Below are 20,223 nucleotides of genomic sequence, written 5' to 3' on the forward strand. Positions count from 1 at the left end.
GTATGGAGCAAAACAGCTTTCAAAATCCTATGGCAAGGTTCCCTCTCTGCACTTCTCTGCGCTGGCTCTATCCTCAGACCCCATACGGTCTCAAGGTGATTGCTATGGCAATAGCCCCTTCTTGCTCTCAGGTGCACACCTTACAGGTAAGAGACCTCACTCAATACACGTGCAGTTGTTGCAGTGAAAGTTGCTCAGTCATGTCCAACTCTTTGCAACCCCATGGATTCTCTAGGCCAGGAGACCGGAGAGGGTAGCCTTTCCCTTCTCCAGGAGATCTTCCCAACCCAGGGATCAAACCCAGGTCTTCCACATTGCAGGTAGATTCTTTACCAGCTGAGCCACAAGGGAAGCCCAAGAATACTGGAGTGAGTAGCTTATCCCTTCTCCAGTGGATCTTCCCAATCCAGGAATCAAACCAGGGTCTCCTGCATTGCAGGCTGATTCTTGGCAACATGGAGCCTTAGGAAAAGTCTCAAATCCCTGGACAGAAAGACTGTAGGGCTCTAACTAGCCAAACCTGAGTGACACGTTATCTAGGGAGCCAGAAGTGAAGTCAGCTCCACAGGTTCATGGACAAAGCAGAGATAAAAGCTGGAACCTCAAAAACAAACAGAAAAGCTCAAGGCTATTAGGAAGTAAAATAAGTAGGAAGCAGGGTAAATTGGTAGGAGATGCCAAAATATGTCCAATACAATAACTACCTACTCCAAAGAAAGGCCAATATCAAGCTATATTCATGAAAGCTGAGAGCTTATCAAGCTATAATAAATCTAGAAAATAAGGTACAAACCCAATTCACTTTCAAGAAACTCATGTAAAGCCAGAGACAAATAACAAAAAAGCTTTGTGAAGTACAAAATTCATTCAATTCCTGTTACCCCAAGTATCTATAAAAATAGACAAATCTTATGAGTATGTAACAGTTGTTAGAAAATCCCATTATACACTAAAATGACCTAAAATCCCCAAAGCAGAAATTTGGTAACTGAAAACCCCAGAGTGAAATGAACTTAAACCTTATGAACAAGCCCAGTGATGGAAGATGAGTCAGTAAACAATTATTACATTCAGTAAAATAAAACATTAAAATCACAGCATTAAAAAAAGAGGATACTGGAATTTCCTAGTGGTAAGTTCCTGCCAGGTGGATAAGAATTCGCCTACCAATACAGGGGACATGGGTTCAATCCCTGGTCTGAGATAATTTCATAAGGCACAGAGCAACTAAGCCTGTACAGCACAACCACTGAAGCCCACGTGCCTAGAACCTGTGCTATGCAATAAGAGAAGGCACTGCAATGAGAAGCCCGCACACCACAACAGAGCCCTCTCACTCCAACTAGAAAAAGCCTGCATGCAGCAAAGACTCAGCACAACCAAAACATAAAAAAAAAAGGACAAAACCAGTGCATAACCTTTACACTGCTTACCAAAACAGGTTATTTCTCAATCTTCTTATGTTACACTCTAGTGTGTATCTTTGGATTTCACATAAAGCCAATGAACTGACCTCTGTATAACTTAGCTATCTACTCTCCAAGTAAGCTCCTAAGTTCTGAAAGTGGTACTTTTCTTAGTTTGTTTCCTTTTTATGATATTCTAAATTTGGGCACATTTTATGTTAAGTAGGTTCTTGGCAAACCTCCTCCTGGTGACTGGTTTACAGATGTGCAGGCACAAGGACATCTTCAAAGAGCCATGGGAAACCAGGATGCCTCTCTAGATATGAACAACTGCCTCTCCAAGTCACACTACAGTGAGAATGAAACAGTATGGATAGCGTTAACTAGGGTATTTGATGACATCCTGAAGCCACTAAATCAATTTACCTTAAACCCTGTTCAACCTCTGGACCTCTTCTTACGAAAGTTAAAAGATTTCCACACAGTTTAAACCATTCCAACTGGATTTTCTGTTACTCGGCTGAAATCACTCTAACACAAGTGAGATGGCTAATTCTAAGTGTAAACTCAGCTACACTTTAGTACCCAGATGTTTGCTCATAAACTAGTCTAGATGTTGTTGTGTACAGGTATTTTAGATTTAATTAACTTTTATATCAGTAGACTTTGAGGAGAGACTTCATATGAAGTCTTAAGAGAACGGACTGAGGTCCCTTAAAGAAGAAAGAATTCTGTTCCAGACTGCCTCTGAACTCAAGACTGCAACAACTCCTGCCAGAATATCCAGCTTGCCAGAAGGCCTTACAAAATGACAGGCCTCTACACCCAGTTCCTTAAAATCAATCTTTCTCTCGCTCTCTCTCTCTATATATATATGTACTAAAGATTTTATTTCTTGAAGCAATAAGCTCAACAGTTTTCCTTACGTTTATTACATTTAAAGAACAAAGTTGTTTTAATAGATTTGATATTATTAGTTAACAATAATAAACTGCATATATTCAGAAGGTAAAATTTAAGTAGTTTTCACATAGGTATTATACACTTGTGAGACTACGGCTACAATTAAGATAATGAATATATCTATCACCCCCACAGGTTTCCCAGTATTCCCAGAATACATTTTTAAAACAAAAATTAGATTCAACTTAATACCTTCCTTTGTGAACTTTCTCCAGTTCATAATATAGAGGGTAAACAATTTTTCTCATTATCATTTAAGTTTTACATAATTTTAAGAGCTATATGGTATTCCACAGTAATAATATGCCCTAGTTCTGTTTAAGAATCCTTCCTTGTCAACTCCTGCAGCTCAATTCCAGAAAAATAAATGACCCAATCAAAAAATGGGCCAAAGAACTAAACAGACATTTCTCCAAAGAAGACATACAGATGGCTAACAAACACATGAAAAAATGCTCAACATCACTCATTATCAGAGAAATGCAAATCAAAACCACAATGAGGTACCATTACACGCCAGTCAGAATGGCTACCATCCAAAAGTCTACAAGCAATAAATGCTGGAGAGGGTGTGGAGAAAAGGGAACCCTCTTACACTGTTGGTGGGAATGCAGACTAGTACAGCCACTATGGAGAACAGTGTGGAGATTTCTGAAAAAACTGGAAATAGAACTGCCATATGACCCAGCAATCCCACTTCTGGGCATACACACTGAGGAAACCAGATCTGAAAGAGACACGTGCACCCCAATGTTCATCACAGTACTGTTTATAATAGCCAGGACATGGAAGCAACCTAGATGCCCATCAGCAGATGAATGGATAAGGAAGCTGTGGTACATATACACCATGGAATATTACTCAGCCATTAAAAAGAATTCGTTTGAATCAGTTCTAATGAGATGGATGAAACTGGAGCCCATTATGCAGAGTGAAGTAAGCCAGAAAGACAAAGACCAATACAGTATACTAACACATATATATGGGATTTAGAAAGATGGTAATGATAACCCTATATGCAAAACAGAAAAAGAGACATAGATGTACAGAACAGACTTTTGGACTCTGTGGGAGAAGGCGAGGGTGGGATGTTTCTAGAGAATAGCATTGAAACATGTCTATTATCAAGTGTGAAACAGATTGCTAGCCCAGGTTGGATGCATGAGACAAGTGCTCGGGCCTGGTGCACCAGGAAGAGCCAGAGGGAGCAGGTAGAGAGGGAGGTGGGAGGGGGGTCGGGATGGGGAATACATGTAAAACCATGGCTGATTCATGTCAATGTATGACAAAACCCACTACAATATTGTAAAGTAATCAGCCTCCAACTAATAAAAATAAATAAAAAAAAAAAAGAATCCTTCCTTGTTAGATAACTGTTTCTAACATTTTGCTACTATAAGCAATGCCACAAAGAACAGTTTCACAGCTTAATCTATACAAAGTCATGATTACTTCCTTATATCCTTCTTTTGAAAAAAGTTAATTTATTGGTGACGCTGGGTCTTCCTCGCTGTGCACGGGCTTTCTCTAGTTGCACTGAGTGGGGTCTACTCTTCGTTGCGGTGCATGGGCTTCTCATTGCGGTGGCTTCTCTTGTTGCAGAGCACAGGCTCTAGGCACACGGACTTCAGTAGGTGCAGCACATGGACTAAAGTAGCTGTGGCTCATAGGTGCTAGAAGTCTGGCTTAGTAGTTGTGGCACAGGGGCCTAGTTGATCCGAGGCATGTGGAATCCTCGCAGACGAGGGACTGAACCTGGGGCCCCTGCAGGGGCAGGCAGATTCCTATCCACTGTACCACCAGGCAAGTCCCCTTATATGGTTCTAAAAATAGAACAGCTGATTTATAGGACACATTATCTTTTAAGAAATAATTATTAAAATATCAACATCAAATATTTACACATCATTTAGTATGTGTCACACACTCTAGCACGCCCTTAACTATGCTCTGAAAGTTATACCAATTTTCACTCTCAAGTATTATATAAACATATTCATCTATGATCCTATCAATAAGTTCTTAAAAAATCTCTGCCCTTCCCCAAATGAAGCTCAATGTAATTCCAGTCAAATCTCCATACTGGTAAGTTTTCACATCTCATCTCCACCCAAATGCATAAAAATGCATAAGACCTTCTTGTAAGGGGGAAAGGAGAAGAAACCTTTATTTACAGAAATTAAAAGGTAATATAAGGTTGCAATAATTGAAGCAATGTGGTATGGTAGCAGAACATGCAAAAGGGTCAATAAAACAGGAGAGCCCAGAACATAAGGGAATTTGATTAAAGGTGGCAGAAGAGAATAAAATAAAACTGATCTAAATATCTAAAAATTTGAAACTAAAACAGAAGTTGAAAAAAACTTCAGAAAAACATTCTCATAATTTTCTAGAAGGCTAGGCATAAGACAAATCACTCTCCCACAAAAAGCCCCAAACTGACAGAATGACCATATATAAAATATAAATTAACAAAGAACATAGAAAAAGTTAAAGGCAAGCAACAGAATGGGAAAAATTAACTAGGATATGTGAAACACATGAAGCATTAACATCTATGTTTTAATAAATCTCCCCAGATGGTAAGAAAATGTCAAAGCAATAAGCAATTCACAGAAGAAATGGTAAAAAACATTAAAAACATATTTAACCTCACGAGTAACAAAAAAGTATTATTTTCTCTTCTGAGTTGGACAAAAAATGTAAAATCAATAATGAACTGTGACTCATTAAACAAGGCAATCACACAAAATTATAACGAATATGTAAACTGGTATAAGCTTTCTTATATGTTAATTTGGCTGTAATTAGTAACATTAAAAAGCTGTATCATTTAACCTAACAAATCCACTTTTAAGACTGTATCTATAGAAAGACTCAAGAAATATATATAGATTTACATTTAATGGTATTTGATAAAGCATTACTAATAGAAGCTAAAAACCAATAGCTTCAATGCCTATTTACAGAGGAAAGTCTAATAAAATACATCCAAATTACAAAACTACAGAACAAAAATGGCTGTAAGATATAGGAAAAATGTCTATTTCACAGAATATTGACTATGTCCACTTAATGATTAAATACGGTGTACGCTTTTTCACACACACAAGAATGCCTGCAAAGAAACTAAAATGAGGGAGCCACTGGGCATCTCTTTGCTGTGCTGTGCTAGCCACTCAATCACGTCCAACTCTGTAACTCCACGGACTGTAGCACACCAGACCCCTCTATCCACGGGATTCTCCAAGCGAGAACACTGTAGTGGGTTGTCATGCCCTCCTCCAGGGCATCTTCCCAACCAGGGGATCAAACCCAGGTTTCCCACACATTGCTGATGGATTCTTTACCGTCTGAGCCACCAGGAAAGCCTTTATTGTTGGCCAAATGTCAGAGCATCTATGTCCATGTCTCTATTCTACTCATTTATGTTCTTTACTTCTACATTTCCAGGGCTTTAATTCACCAGGTATGTTATTTTTTTATAATTTTATGAAGAATTATAAAAACTTAATTTTTATAATTAAATTTACCAGTTTTTGATGGGTTAAAAAAAAATATGTTGTTCTTAAATTACGTTTCCTTTATGTATGTGTATGCTCAGTGGCTCAGTCATATCCGACTCGTCGACCTCATGGAGTGTTGTCTGCCAAGACTCTGTGTCCATGGGATTTTACAGGGCAAGAATACTGGAGAGAGTTGCCATTTCCTATTCCAGGGGATCTTCCCAACCCAGGGATCAAGTCCATGTCTCCTGCATTGGAAGCTAAATATTTTTGCTAATATTGACTAGAAATTATTGCGGTTTTGGTCCTGGTTTATGTCGTCTTCTAGTAAACCTTTTCTGAGCTATAAAGGAAAACTATGCCTATATGTTAAAAAGCACACTGATGCCACAGATATTTCTTTTAAACATGAGATACACCTCTAAAAATATGACACATTACATAGTACCTTCCAAATTCTAACAAATGACTTTCAACAAAATTCTCCACACAAATGAAAAGAAGAAATCTGAAAGTCTTATGTAGTAATTGCATGATTATCAACTATTATAGTAAGTCTCTTCTATAACATTCACTTTAAGAGTGACATACTAGTATGTAGGCTGACACTACAGTAAGCATAAAAAATGGTAAACTACTACAGAGGTGAAAATACTTCACATATTATCTCATTTAAGCTTCACAATTACTCAAAAAGTATTATCTCCTTGTAACACAGCGGCTCAAGGACACTAAATAATTTGCCCATTATCACACACCTACTAAATGGCAAGAGTAAAACAATCCCTCAGCCTGAGTGCCCCATCCCCTTTTCATCATGAAGCAAAATGGGTTATTTGCTTTCTCATTGAGGGCTCAAAAACCACAGAGCAATCTAACAGCTGTCTTTTAGTTCACTCCCTTTCCCCACCACAGAATTTAACTGTAGAATTCTTTCAGCTTACTGACAGCCATAGGATTCTATGGCTTCTGCAACTGGCATCTGTCCTACTGCCTGCTACTGAGTTTTTACGCTTTTGACTTCCTTTTGGCTGCCTGGGTTCGATACAACCAAAGAACTCTGGGGCTTGCTTCCCAGGTGGTGCTAGTGGTAAAGAAACCATCTGACAATGCAGGAGACTTAAGAGACATGGGTTCAATCCCTGGGTCAGTAAGATTCCCTGCAAAAGGAAATGGAAACCCACTTCAGTAATCTTGCCTGGAAAATCTCATGGGCAGAGGAGCCTGGTGAGCTACCATCCATGGGGTCGCAAAAAGTCAGATACGGCTGAAGTGACTGCACACAAAAAATTCACTTTTTAACTTCTGGTGAATTAACCAGTCAATCACAGCTGGTCAGATGTAACAAGTTTTTTACTCTTCTTAACCACTTTAATAATTAGAGACTATTTTTTAGCTTTCAGGAAAGTTTCTTTACTTCAACTTCTGGGTCAGCACCATTCCTGATATCTGATCTCCACATGGTCAAGTTTCACTAAAGACTAAAACTAAAATATTCATTTCTCCCAAACATCTACCCTCTGTGCTTAGTTAAAAACAATTATTGTATTATTGATCTATTTCTGCCCTCACAATCAACCAAGCTATGATAACAGCAAACTACTGTGTGCTTACTATATGCAAATGTCTAGATTTAGCACTTCACACAGTTTGTCTCATTTGATACAACAAACCCATGAGTTAGATATTATATCATTTTCCAGGTGAGGAAAACAGAGAGGACATAATAGTGCAAGAAGCACAGATTCCAACTATGCTCTCAACCATTACACATAGTTCCCATTACTATTACCTTATAACATCTGCCTCAAAATAACCTATTTCTTATTCAGTTATTCAGGAAATAATGGCAGGGAAACGGAATCCCCACACCCCTTCCACGTCCACCTACCCCTTATCTACTTTCCTACAGATTCCTTTCAAACAACTGACATTCCTCTTGCCATACATCACCTCCTAATGGGTACCTACACATTCTGATCTATGTACATTACCTCTAAATTTCAACACATGAGGCTAACTCTTTATTTCCTGTAACTCAAAGAAGGAAGTTATTACTAGTTAAGATTTTGATTTTTTTTTCCTTTAAAAGCACTATTTGTGTTTTATTGATGTAATAACTAAAAGCACCTTCCTATAACTTTTACTGATCATGCAAAATTCACAATCATGAAAGGTTCATTTAGTTATTCTGGAACAAAAAACAATACAGTATTTGTTTCATAAATATTTTTCTCAATTCAACTCAACAAACACTAAGCAATAACATAAGAAACACACCATGAGCAAGAAAACCAGATCGCAGGATACTTTTCATATAAATCACTAAAAAGATGAACAGTCAAGATGGCCATCATTAAAAAGTTTACAAATAACAAATGCTGGAGAGGGTGTGGAGGAAAGCGAACCCTTCTCCACTGTTGTTGGGAATGTAAACTGATGCAACCACTATGGAGGAAAGGGCCAGAGGTAGTATCAATCATCAATGGCCAATAAGTTAATAATCAATTTTGGCTATATAACGAAGCCTGCATAAAAACAAAACAACAGCCAACCAAAAAACAGGGGCCTAGGGTTTTCAACAGTTTTCCCCTTTAGGGAAGCAGTATGCTTCCCTTTGTACCATGCCAGACCCTAAGCTTCACAAAGACAGAAACTCCCCCTTTTGGACCCTATGTATCTGTTCATCTGATTGTTGATTCATATCACTTTTAATGCCAAGTTGTAATAAATCTGTAATCCAGTGAATAAATGAATTTTCCTGAATTCTTTGAGCCATTATAGCAAGTTAAATGAGCCCAAGGAGGGGGCTGGGGAAACTTCTGATTTATAGCTGGTTGGTCAGAAGTGCTGGTAACAACCTGGGATTGTGACCAGCATCTGAAGTAGAGTGCAGTTTTGCGGGACTGAGTCCTACACCTTTGGAATCTGCTTTTACCTTCCAGTAGACAGTGTCAGAACTGAGACACCAGCAGGGTGCTTTAAGAATTGACTATTAAAATGGGGAACCCTACATACACATACACACACGAACTGGGTCCAACAACCCTTTCACAAAGGTTACTCAGATTTACCATTGCTCTGCCTTTTTCTTCCCTTTGAGGAATGTGTTCATTTCCTTTAAATTGTTGAAATTATGAATATAAAGCTGTCATAATTCTTGTATCATTTTAACACCTATAGGGTCGGAAGTGATATTCCCACTTTGAAGAATCACATATTGGTTTTATTGCTTTTGAATCTATTACTATATTTGTTTTCTATTTCACTGATTTCCACTCTTTGATTTTCTTGTTTTTATTTACTTGGAGTTTAATTTGTTCTTTTTCTAGATTCCTGAGATTGCAATTTAGATCACTGTGATATGGATCATATACAAACAAGATTGGCCATGAGTTGATCATTGGTAAAGGTGGGTCATGGGTACATGGAGTGTTATTTCATTATACTATTTTTAAATTTATGCATAGGTTTGATATTATACATTATACTTTTTAAATAAAACAAATAAACCTTTTTCTGCAAAAATCAATGTTGGAATTTTCGTTAGAGTTGCCCTGGATTTGCGGACTACCTTGGGTAGTATTACTACCTTAAAACTATTAAGTTTTCTAATCCATAAACACAAATATCTGTAATTTATTGGTGCCCTTAACTTCCTGTCTTGTAATTTTGAGTGTAAAACATTTTCATCTCCTTTACTAATTTATTCCTCTTAATTCTTTATGATGCTATTGTAAATAAAATTGTTCTCTATATTTTTAAATTCATATTTTTCACTGTTAAGAGTATAGAAATGCAATTGATCTTTGGATGTTGATTTTGTTCCCTGCTACTTTGCTGCATTCATTCACTAATCCTAACTTTGTGTATGTGTGTGTGTGTGTGTGTGAAACATTTAGAGTTTTCTACACATAAAACCATGCTGTCTATCAACAGACATAATTTTATTTCTTCTTTTCCTATTTGGGCATCTATTTCTTTTTCTTGCTCTGACTGGGACTTCTATCACCTGCATCAAAAGCAGGTACAGGTATATCCCATTTTTAGAAAGTTCATTTTACACCATTTTGCTTTTTATAGAAGACCTACATTAGCATCTGTTTTCGCTAACTGAAAGAGGAATTTTGCTGTTACCAAAAAAGGTAAAAAGCAAAAATAGCATTCAGTATTGATTTTGCACTGATCCATTACAGAGGCAGAATACACTCTGAGCAATGAGAGTGGCACTACCAAACTCCTTCCTTGGCAACTATACTCACAGTCTTAGCATCAGGCTGCCATAACTGTGCTTTATCTCAATTTATTTTTTTATTTTATTAGCAAGATGTGTCCTAAAGTAACTGTTTCTTCCCTTTACACCATTTGGCTTACAGAAGGCTTCACAAGACCACTCCGTTTTCAGACAGCATGGGGAAACTATCGTCTTGTCTCCTATGTGATTTGAGAAAAGCTTTCAGTCTTTCATCACCAAGCATGTGAGCTGCGGAATTTTCAGATATGCTCTTTAATATGTTGACAGTTGCCTTCTATTTCCAGTTTGTTGGCTGTTTTTATTATAAAAGTGCATTAAACGGCCAAATGCTTTTTCTCTTTTTGAGAAATACAGACTAAGAGACTAATACAAATGTTTAGGTCTCAACTGAGATTATCATGTGATTTTTTCCCCTTCATTGTAATAATGTAATATATTACACTGATTTTAATACATTGAATCATCTTTGCAATCCAAGAATAAATCTCACTTGATCATAGTGTATAATCCATCCAAAACATTGCTGAATTTAGTTTGTTGAATATTCATCAGAAGTATTAGTCTATAGTTTTCTTGTAGTCTTTGCCGTGGTTTGGTAACAGAGTAATGCTAGGCTTAAAGAATGAGTTTGAAGTATTTCTCTTGTTAAATTTTTTGGAAGTCTGGAGAGTGCTGGTGTTAATTCTTCATTAAATTTTTCACAGAAATCATCAGCAAGACCATCTGGACCTGGGCATTTTTTGTTGAAAATTTTTTTTATGTGTTGTGAAATATGAACAAAATCTGTACTTAGTTAATAACACTGTATCACATGTTAATTTCCTGTTTTTTTTTCCAGCAACATAGTATCTCTTTATATTCTCAGAATTGGATTGGAAGTTTCAAGCCTCATTCAAACTTTTTATTTAAAGATAACTAACATAATAAACTTCCTAGGTTTTTAGCAGTAATACTAAATGACTAAATCCATGGAATTATATCAAAGTTTTGAGTGAACAGAAATCTAGCAAACTATTCATATTAACTCAAACAAGTGGTATCAAAACGTCAAAAACATTTTGGTTAGGCAAAAATTTCTCAGTTTTCTGAAACAGATATATTATACTACTATTTATATACATATATATTTATGCAAAATCTTTTCTACTTTCTTGATAAAAGGTTGAGAAAGAACATAAAAAAAAAAGAGACAGAGAACCTGGAAAACAAAAACTAAATGAAACAGGAACACTGAATATGAAATAGAAAAAATGAAACAAACTAGATAAAAGTAAAGTCATACAGTCCAATTCTTTTTAAACATGACTGCTCATTAAAAACACATCTGGAATCTTGGAGAAAAAAGCAATACTTGGGCATTTGTATTTTTCAAAATTATCCAAGATAATCCTGATATGCATCTGGATTTTAAAAAGTAATTACAGGTTTTTCTATTAAATGCTAGTTTTAGTGATAAAGAATTCAATGATTTTCTATTGACCAATCATAACACAATGGTACTAAGCAAATAGTTACATAATCAAAATAAGAAAAGATTTTATCAATTTTCACAATCAATGGCCAGGCAAAAACCAAAAGATAATTATAATTGCAAGCCATAATGGAAACATGACTAACCTAACAAGAGAAAATAATTACATACAATTTAAGGGGTTAAGCAGAGTGATGTGGTAAGTGGAAGTGCATACATGCACGTTTTCATCCACACAGCCAATCTGTGTCTTTTGATTGGTACATTGAATCCATTTACATTTAAGATAATGATCACTATCTATCATCCTATTACCATTTTCTTAATTGTTGTGGGGTTATTTTCTGTAGGTCTTCTCCTTCTCTTGTGTTTCCTGGCTAGAGGAGTTTCTTTAGCATTTGTTGTATATAGCTGGTTTGGTAGTGTTGAATTCTCCTAACTTTTGCTAGTCTGAAAAGCTTTTGATTTCTCCATCAAATCTGAACTAGAGCCTTGCTAGGTAGAGTATTCTTCTTGTAGATTCTTCCCTTTCATTACTTTAAATATATCATGCCATTCCCTTCTGGTTTGTAGAGTTTCCAGTGAGAAATCAGTTAACAGTATGGAAGGTCCCTTGTATGTTACTTTTTGTTTTTCCCTTGTTGCTTTTAATATTTTATTTTTGTCTTTAATTTTTGTCAGTTTGATTACTATGTGTCTCGGTGTGCTTCTCCTTGGATTTATCCTGCCTGGGACTCTCGGCACTTTCTGGACCTGATTGTCTATTTCCTTTCCCATGATAGGGTAGTTTTCAGCTATTATCCCTTAAAATATTTTCTTGGGTCCTCTCTCTCTCTTCTTCTCCTTCTGGTACCCCAATAATGTGAATGTTGTCCCAGAGGTCTCTTAAGCTATCTTCATTTTTTTTTTCATTTTTTCTAAATTCTGTTCTGTGGTAGTGATTTCCATCATTCTTCCAGGTTACTTATCTGTTCTTCTGCCTCAGTCATTCAGCTATTGATTCCTTCCAGTGTAACATTCACCTCTGTTTGTTCTTTAGTTCTTCTAGGTCTTTGGTAAACATTTCTTGCATGTTCTCCATTCTTGATCATCTTCACTATCATTATTCTGAACTCTTTTTCTAGAATGCTACCTATCTTCACTTCATTTAGTTGTTTTTCTGGAGTTTTTACCTTGTTCCTTCACCTGGGACATAACTCTCTGCTTTTTCATCCTGGTTAACTTTCTGTAATGTGGTTTTCGTACTAGCAGTTATGGGAATGTGGCTCTTCTTGCTTCTGTTTAACATGAAATGAGGCTAACAGGCTTGTGTAAGCTTCCTGACAGGAGGGACTGGATGGGAAAAACTGGATCTTGCTCTGGTGGGCAGAGCTTAGATCAATAAAGCTTTAATCCAATTATCTGCATATGGGTGGGGTTTCCCTCCCTCTCAGTTGTCTGGCCTGAGGTGACAGCCCTGGGCTCTAAGGTAGGGTTAATGGCAAACTCCAAGAGGAATTACTTCACAGGGCGCCTTCCAGGGCTGCTGCTTCCAGTGCCCCAGCCCCACAGCAAGCCTCTGCTGAATCACACCTCTACAGGAGACCCTCCAACACTAGCAGGGAGGTCTGGTTCAGTCTCCTGAAGGGTCACTGCTCCTTTCCCCTGGGTCTTGGTGTACACAAGATTTTGTCTGTGCCTTCCAAGAGTAGAGTTTGTTTCCCCCATCCTGTGGAAGACCTATCTGTAATCAAATCCCACTGGTCTTCAAGCTCAGATTCCTTGGGGATTCCCAGTCTCTTTGCTGGACCCCCAGGCTGGGAAGCTTGACATGGAGCTCTGAACCTTCACAACAATGAGAGAAGTTCTTTGGTATTACTGTTCTCCAGTTTGTGGCTTGCTCATCCAGCAGGTATGGGATTTGATTTTATCGTTATTGTGTCCCTCCTACCATTTTATTGTAGCTTCTTCTTTGTCTTTGGGCATGGGATATCTTTTCTTGGTGGGTTCCAGTGTCCTCCTGTTGATGGCTGTTCAACCCTTAGCTGTGACTGAACCAGAAGTCTGGAGATTTTTTTTTTTTTTTAGTACAGATTCATCTCTTTAATAGTTTTATGTCTATTTAGATTTTCTACTTCCTCATGATTCTTGGTTGGTTCTGTGCTTTTCTGAATGAGCGTATTTCATCTAAGTTACCCAATATGTTGGTGTAAGTACTTCAATCCTTTTAATGGCAAAGTAATACTCAACTGTATAAATAAAACAGACTTTGTTTATCTATTCATCAACTGATTCACATTTGGGTTCTTTACACTTTGGAGCTACTGTGAATTATCCTGCTATGAACATCAGCATACAAGTTTTTGTGTAAACATATGTTTTTATTTCTACTGGATATATCCTTAGGAGTAGAAGCTGTTCTGGGTCACATATAATAATCTGAGGAAATTCCAGGCTGCTTCTCAAAGTAGTACATTGTACCATTTTACTTTCCACCAATAATGTACGAGTCTTCCAATTTCTCCACATCTCCCCCTACACTTGTTATTACTTATCCTTTTAACTATGGTCAACTGATAGTGTGAATAAGGTGGTATCTCATTGTAGTTTTGATCAGTATTTCAACCTAATAACTATGATATTGAACATCTCTTCATATGCTTATAGGCTATTTGCATATCTTCTTCAGAGAAATGTCCACCGAAATCCTTTGCATTTAGTTCTAAGAGTTCTTTATATAGTCTAGATACAAGCCTCTTATCAGATATATAGTTTATAAATTTCTCCCATTGTGAGTTGTCTTTTCACTTTTCCAATGGTGTCTACCAAAAAAGTTTTAAATTTTCATCAAGTCCAATAAATTATTTTTTTCCTTTGGTTTCTCCTTTCACTGTCATAACTTAGGTGGCTCTGGCCAATCCAAGGCCACAAAGTTTACTCCTAGATTTTCTTCTAAGAATTTTATATGGTTTTAGCTCTTATATTTAGGTTCTTGATCCATTTTCAGTTAATTACTGTGTATAATGTGAGAAAGGGGTCCAATTTCATTCTTTTACATGTGGACAGATACCCACTTGACCCAGAACTAATTGCTAAAAAAACTTATTCTTTTCCACAGACTTGTCCTGGTATCCTCATAAAAAAAATCAACTGACCATAACTATGAGGGTCTGTTTCTAGACTCTCAATTGTATTTCACTGATCTCTATGTTTATCTTAAAGTCAGTACCACACAGTCCTGATCATTCTAGTTTTGTAGTAATATTTGAGATCTCTTTGTATGAGCCCTCCAATTTTTTCTAATTTTTTTTTGTTTTGTTTTACTAGTTCACCTTTTGAATTTTCATATGAATCTTACGGTCAACATGTCAGTTTCTATAAGGAAGTCAGCTGGGATTCTGAGAGAGACTGAACAGAATCCATACATCAAATTGGGGAGTACTATGAATCTGATCCAACCTCTTTGCCATTTATTTAGGTCTTAATATTTTTTCAATGATATTTTGCAGTTTTCAGGGTACAAAGGCTTACAATTTTTTGGTCAATTTACTCCTAGATATTTTATTCTTTTTAATGCTAATGTAAATTAAAGCTTTCTTAATTTCACTTTAGACTGTTCACTACTAGTGTAAAGAAAAACAGAGTTCTGTATATTGATCTTCTGCCACCTGCTGACCACACTTAGTTCTAACAGATTTTTAGTGGATTACACAGAATTCTCTGTACTGTGTATACATTCAAACACACACACACAAACTGATTAGAGTTGGTTTTACTTACTCCTTTCCAACTGGTTACTTTTTATTTCATTTTTTAACCTAATTGCCCTGGTAATGTTGAATAGAAGTGGCAAGAGCAGACATCCTTATTTTTCACAGATGCCCTTTAACAAGTGGAGGCAGTTCCCTTTTTTTCCTTTTCTGTTTCTATTGCTGCCCTACTTTTCAGAGTGTAAATGGACACAAACTGTCTGGAAAACAACGTGGTAATGTGTCAAGAAATTTCAAAAGTTCAAATCCTTTAACCTAGAAACCCCATTTCTATAATCAAGTTAAGGGAATAATCAGATGTAAATAAGTTTTATACAAAAAGATATATGGACTCACTAACTGCTATAATTATACATGATTATACAGAATCTTTTATCACTCACTACTTCATTTCTCATCAAACCTATAATTCAGAACTTGTTAGGACTTTTTCTAGCATATAAATTCCTATGTTTGGTTAAAGGTATATGAAAAGCTACAATAACTACTAGAATTTTCCAATATAACACTTCAGTATAGGAAACAGGAGTTGAAATGCCTGAAAGAAATAAAATGTGCAACAATGGAGGAATGAAATATGGTCTATCCAAGTGACACTATGCCAATAAAAAAGCAAGTTATTAATGACAGAAGCAGAACTTCAGTTTGGGAATAAATAATCATATGTACAGAAAGAGAGACATTAGGAAAACTACAGAAAATTTCAACAGTGATAATATCTGGGTCATTTTATACTTTATGTGTTATCTCCCAAATTTAAACCAGTAAACATCACTTTCTTAATCAAGTAAAGAAAATCTAATATTTTTCTTTCTCCTCCTCTGCCTCACTTAAAAAAGTTGCTATTGTTGTTCAGTCCCTAAGTTGTGTCCAACTTTGCAACACCATGGATTGCATGCAGCACTCCACGCTTCCCTGTCCTTCACTACTCCTGGAGTTTGCTCAAACTCATGTCCATTAAGTCGGTGATGCCACCCAACCATCTCATCCTCTGTTGTCCCTTTTTCCTTGTGCCTTCAATCCTTCCCAGCATCAGGGTCTTCTCCAATGAGTCAACCCTTTGCATGAGGTGGCCAAAATATTGGCGCTGTGCTATCAGGCCTTCCAATGAGTATTCAAAGTTGATTTCCTTTACGACTGACTAGTTTGATCTCCTTGCAGTCCAAAGGACTCTCGAAAGTCTTCTCCAGCACCACAGTTCAAAAGCATCAATTCTTCAGCACCTAGCCTTCTTTATGGTCCAACTCACCCATACACAACTACTGGAAAAACCACAGCTTTGACTATACAGACCTTTGGTCAGCAAACTGTTCTCTCCACTTTTTAATATGCTATTTAGGTTTGTCATTGCTTTTCTTCTAAGTAGCAAGAATCTTTTAATTTTGTGGCTGCAGTCACCACCCATAGTGATTTTTGGAGCCCCAAAAAATAGTCTGTCACAGTTTGCATTTTTTCCCCATCTATTTGCCATGAAGAGATGGGGCTAGATGCCATGATCTTAGTTTTTTGAATGCTGAGCTTTAAGTCAGCTTGTTCATTCTCCTCTTTCACCTTCATCAAGAGGCTCTTTAGTTCCTCTTCACTTTCTGTCATTAGAGTCGCATCATCTGCATATCTGAGATTGTTATTTCTCCTGACAATCTTGATTCCAGCTTGAGTTACCCAGCTCAGCATTTCTCATGATTAAAAAAAAAAGCTACTGATTCTAAATAGTAGTAGTGCTACACAAAAAGAGGATATAAGATCTTAAAACTATGCATCCCTGGTCTAGACACCTTAATTGGAAATTTCACATAAAATATCAGATACAAATAAATTGAACGTCTGAGACAAGCTTTATCTTTTATATGACAAAATTAATACCATAATACAGGCAGTCCTCCAATGTAGGAGACACAAGAGATACGGATTCAATCTCTGGGTTGCATAGATTGTCTGGAGCAGGAAATAGCAACCCACTCCCGTATGCTTGCCTGGAAAATCCCATGGACAAAGTGGCCTGGTGCGCTAAAGTCTATAGGGTCACAAAGAGTCAAAATACTACTGAGCACATATACAACAGTATATAAAAAAGTTAAACTTACAAATGACTTTCAATCCTGTGTCAATAACCTGCTGGAGACCACACCATTACAGGAAAATTGTATTTTTAATACAACAACCAAGTTCATTACTCTTTTAAGTTTGGAAAAAAGAAGACATAGTATAGAGTTGGGAGGTGCAGACTCCTTAACAAAGTTTCTCCTACTTATTAGATAAGATTCCACAGCCTGTATTTAAATTTTTTCACTTCTCTTGAAAAGTCACCACCTACAACTGAAATTTCAGCAATTACAAATTAACAGAGGAAAACTTCTGGGCAGAAATAAGCTTGACATTCATGTATTAGTTTGATCTAGTTCTAGCAATCATTGATCTGTCTTGCTCCCAGAAGCTCAGTTGATTCACAGACTAGATGTTTTTCTTTCCCGTGTATATCTCAAGCACTGTTCATTAGAACTTGCTGATTTGATGGAAATATTCTATAGTCAGGAAGATCCGCTGGAGAAGGGATAGGCTATCCACTCCAGTATTCTTGGGCTTCCCTTGTGGCTCAGCTGACAAATAATCCACCTGCAATGTGGAAGACCTGGGTTCAATCCCTGGGTTGGGAAGATCCCCTGGAGAAGGGAAAGGCTAACCACTCCAATATTCTGGCCTGGAGAATTCTGGCCTGTAAGTTCATGGGGTCACAAAGAGTCGGACACAACTGAGCAACTTTCACTTTCTTTCAATCTATAGAGTCACTATCCAAATTGCAGCCAGTAGTCACGTACAACTATAGAGCACTTGAAATGTCGCTAATGCAACCAAGGAACTCAACTTTTAATTTTATTTAACTTTAATCAGTTTAAATTCAAATAACCACATTGCCTAATGGATCCTGTACTGGTCAGCCCAAGTCTTGAGCTGGTACAGTTTGCGGAATAAAAAATGACCAAATCAATCAATAGTCAATAATTCTTTCACCACAAACCTGATGAACTATCAGCATGTGTGCGTGCTCAGTCACTTCAGTCATATCCGACTCCTTGTGATCCTATGGACTGTAGACCACCAGGCTCCTCTGTCCATAGAGATTATGATCCACACAGTCAAAGGTTTTAGTGTAGTCAATGACGTAGAAAGAGATGTTTTTCTGGAACTCTCTTGCTTTCCCTATGATCCAAAGGATATTGGCAATTTGATCTCTGATTCCTCTGCTTTTTCTAAATCTAGCTTGTAAATATGTAAGTTCTCCGTTCACGAACGATTAAAGCCTAGCTTGAAGGATTTTGAGCATTACCTTACTAATACATGAAATGAGTGCAACTGCACAGTCGGCAGTTTGAATGTTCTTTGGCATTACCCTTCTTTGGTACTTGAATGACAACTCATCTTTCCAGTCCTGTGGCCATTGCTGAATCTTCCAAATTTGCTGGCGTATTGAGTGCAGCACTTTGACAGTATCATCTTTTAGGATTTGAAATAGCTCAGCTGGAATTCCACCACCTCCACTAGCTTTGTTCATTGTAATGCTTCCTAAGGCCCACTTGACTTCATACTCCAGGTGACAGTTTGCCATAAGCATTACTAAACTGTTTTCTCGATCTTTAGGAAAATTCCAAAATAAAAAAGTACTCAATTCTCTCATTAAACAAATACTAGTATTAAAAGTAATATAGCTAACAATTTACACAAAGTAATTTTAATACTGGTTTGGTTATCCAGGATATTATGTTAATTTTAAACATGAAAATACTATTTTGATACTATTTTGATACCATTATTTCAGTCTCTGTTTTTAACCTGAATAATAAATATTCACATTTTGATATGGAGAGCAAATCTTGGGTTTCCCTTTGGTGGCTCAGATGGTAAAGAATCTGCCTACAATGTGGGAGACCTAGGTTCGATCCCTGGGTTGGGAAGATCCCCGGAAGGCATGGCAACCCAATCCAGTATTCTCGCCTGGAGAATCTCCATGGACAGAGGAGCCTGGCGGGCTACAGTCCATGGGGTCTCAGAGAGTCAGACACGACTGAGCAACCAAGCACAGACATGGAGATGAATAACGGAGGTTTTTATTTTATACTTCATGAAACTGTAAAACAAAAGTTTCCTCTACTCAGAGAACTATAAACTGCATTAAAAATTTTAATTGAATATTATTAAATTCATTCAGAAAATATTCTGTAAATTCATAATCCTCAGTTGAAAGAAGGAAATAACAAAGCAAAGCTTCTGCTGCAAAATAATTCATAGCTTAGTTGACTTTATGAACAGGGAAGTATGCACACAAGAGTACTAAAATAAAAACAAGTAATTGCATCCCACCACAGAAACTAAAGGTCCAGAGGTACAGGAAATGTTTTCTTATACCTCACATTAAAAATAAAAAGACTATAAAAGACAAAAAGTTCAAAGATTCCCTCAAAGATAATTAAAAAGAAATGGAACTGCTTAAAGATGAAAAAAGAATTAGGAAAAAAATTCAGAATTAGTTAAGTCTCTCCTGCATTCCCTCAGTTAATTCAGAAAAAGCTCCTTGAGCCTCTTTGTGATCCTGCACAAAAATATACCCATAGTGAAACCACTTAATGTTGTTTTCTTAAGTACACTGTGGTGGAAGATGGGAAGACCAGCCACGTAGTTCAGTCGCTCAGCTATGCCCGACATTTTGCAACCCAATGGATTGTAGCACACCAGGCTTCCCTGTTCATCACCAACTCCTAGAGCCTGCTCAAACTCATGTCCACTCAGTCGGTGATGCCATCCAACCATCTTATCCTCTGTCGTCCCCTTCTCCTCCCACCTTCAATCTTTCCCAGCATCAGGGTCTCTTCTAATGAGT

General features: G+C 37.0%; 1 protein-coding gene and 1 long non-coding RNA gene across 3 annotated transcripts in view; one reads left to right on the forward strand and one right to left on the reverse strand.

Moving 5' to 3' along the window:
* Positions 1-20,223, reverse strand: part of CDK13 (cyclin dependent kinase 13) — a 122,596-nt gene that overhangs the window by 54,999 nt on the left and 47,374 nt on the right. The gene's annotated exons all lie outside the window — the stretch shown is intronic.
* Positions 20-10,592, forward strand: LOC136170433 (uncharacterized). Its single transcript, XR_010663632.1, has 3 exons — positions 20-146; positions 9,208-9,287; positions 10,252-10,592. It is a non-coding gene; the product is annotated as an uncharacterized lncRNA (long non-coding RNA).

The sequence above is a fragment of the Muntiacus reevesi genome, chromosome 6, assembly GCF_963930625.1.
Source record: "Muntiacus reevesi chromosome 6, mMunRee1.1, whole genome shotgun sequence".
In the NCBI taxonomy this organism is placed as follows: domain Eukaryota; kingdom Metazoa; phylum Chordata; class Mammalia; order Artiodactyla; family Cervidae; genus Muntiacus; species Muntiacus reevesi.